The sequence below is a fragment of the Cornus florida genome, unplaced genomic scaffold (genome assembly GCF_030987335.1).
Source record: "Cornus florida cultivar Cherokee Brave unplaced genomic scaffold, ASM3098733v1 CherokeeBrave_3.0.0_Hap2_Chr11, whole genome shotgun sequence".
Classification (NCBI taxonomy): domain Eukaryota; kingdom Viridiplantae; phylum Streptophyta; class Magnoliopsida; order Cornales; family Cornaceae; genus Cornus; species Cornus florida.
The window spans coordinates 41268048-41270612 of NW_026775581.1; positions in this window are offsets into that span (position 1 = coordinate 41268048).

Below are 2565 nucleotides of genomic sequence, written 5' to 3' on the forward strand. Positions count from 1 at the left end.
TATTGCTTAGTAAAATTTGCTCAAAATAATTTTATCTTGATATTTTTCGATCAATATGATTTAGACAGTTGGTCAATATGATTTGATTGAAATTTGATGAGATTGGATTGTACACACACACGCATGTGAACTTGTTAGGCAAATTTCTAAATTTTTATAAAAATTACAAGTTGAATTTCATGTTGTGATTGCATGCTTAAGAATTAATTTGATTGAATAATTTGTGGTGTCTAAAAATTTCGTATTTTTAAACTCTCTTAAATTTTTCAGAAATTTTTGGATCTCATGTGTTAGTCACTAATTGACTCTAGAGGGGGGGTGAATAGAGTCAATGAGCAATTTTTCAATTTAAAAAATATATTTCTACCAAACTGTTGAATATCAGTTTATTGAAATATTCAAGCAAAATAAAGCACAAAATTAAGAGAGATAGTGATAAGAGATTGCAAACAATGACTTGGTGATTTAGCGAGGTTCGGAAACTCCTACTCCTCAGCTCAAGATCCCCCTTGAGACTTTCCAAATTCACTAGAGCTTCTCCTTAATGGTGGAGAGCAAACCTTCACTTTTGAAACAAGATCTTGCTTCTCTTCTTTGCTAGGAGAACACCCTTCCCCTAGGCTTTCTTTTGGGTTATACCAACCCTTTACAATAGCTTTGAAATTTGAAGAAACAGTGGACAAGAATCTCTCAAAGATAGATTACAGAGTTTAGCTCACAACTATAGAAAAGATGAATATACGTGAAGCTCAGAATTGCTACAGTGATATGAAATAACAGAGAGGGAATGAAAGCTCAGAAAACTTCTTTAATACTTTTTAAGGAATGATAGAATGTTCTCTGTTAAAAAAAAAGTAGTTCTAGTTTAAAGACCAACCTCAGTATTTATAGAAATAACAGAGTTCAATATAGCTGTTAGAGGTTGTTGAGAACATTTAATGAAAATGTTTACGTTACAGTTCAAAACCCTAAAGAGAGCCGTCTCTTGAAAACCAAAGAGCCTGCTCTTTGTTCATTTTCCTTGGAAAGAGCCTGCTCAATGAAAACGTGAGCCTGCTCTTTATTTTGAAGATTCATTTTCGTAGCTTGTTTTGGAACAAAAAGAGCCCTCTCTTTCTTTTGATTGAGCCCTCTCTTTTTCTTAAATACTTCTCAAAGACTTACTGGAGTTAAAGAGAAGAACCTTCTCAGGGCTCACTGAATAAGAGAAAAGAGCCTTTTCTTTATTTTATGGAGCCTTCTCCATCTCACATTTTGATACTTAATATGAAATTCTTTAAGTCCTGTGAATGTGATCATGGGCTGATTTTATTTTCTTTGAGAAATAAAATGGAAATGCAATGCATGGATTGAATTTTGAGCTTCAAATATATTCAAATTAACTTTGACATTAAATCTTAAGTTCTCACCATCTAATCTACCCTTTCCTTCAATCTTTGACCATGATCGGTTAGCCTTTGATGGAGTACTTGAATAATCTTTGAATTCTTGCAACTTCAATGCTTCCTTGAATCCTATTGCTTGAGTACTTAGAATGCTTCTGGCTCAATATTGAGGATTGAATTAATTGATCAACTATATAGCACTCAAGGAAAATATTAGTACATAAACATCATTAATGGTTTGTAATCATCAAAATATAAGATTGACCTTTAGATTAAATCCTTAGGCCAACAATCTCCCCTTTTTTGATGATGACAAAACATTGATGTGTTTATTGTCAAGGTGGAGTTGCATTTTGAAATAATGCTCCCCCTATCAATAAGCATATCTTGAATTTATGTCAACAACAAATATTTGAAAAAAAAATATGTCTCCCCTTATCAATGTGCGTCTATCAAAAATAGCAATGTAATAGAATAGACACAATATAGCCACAATATAGCATAGAACACATCTTTCTCCCCCTTTGTCATATCAAAAAAAGCTTTCGTTATCAATGGGAAATACTGACCTTTGCATGAAATATCAAAATGGATAAAGAAAAGAGCAATTAAATAGCAAATATAGCAGTGTATAGAAATCAGAAGTTGTAACAGAGGGAGAATTAGAAGACAACTACCATATAAGTAGATAGAAGCAGAGTTCATGATAAGGAGTTCAAACTGAAATAACATAAGTAAATAGAACATATCTAAAAATATGATTCTCTAAAGCAGATATAGCAAATGAGACCATAAAAATAGGTTTTAGACGGGGGTGATACTGTGCTAAGGAGAAGGAGGTCTATTTCCTTTGCGAAATGCTTCAAAATCTTCATTAAGATGAGTGATGGACATATGCACTTCGTCAAGTTGTCTTTGCTGGTGTGCAAGAGTGGTTTGTTGTTCTTCAAGAGTGGCTTGATTTTGACGAGTAGCTTCGAGAATTTTCAATAAAAGATCACGATTGGTGCAATTTTCAGCTGGAACTTCATCCTCTTCAGCACTGTCATCACTGTCATGTTCTTCTTCATCCTCATCATCAACTTCCTCAATTTCTTCTCCTCTATCTCGAGCCTCGTCAAACCTCCGTTGCTTAGGATAGAACCACATACCATTTGAATCCCTTTTTAGCCCCATTGAC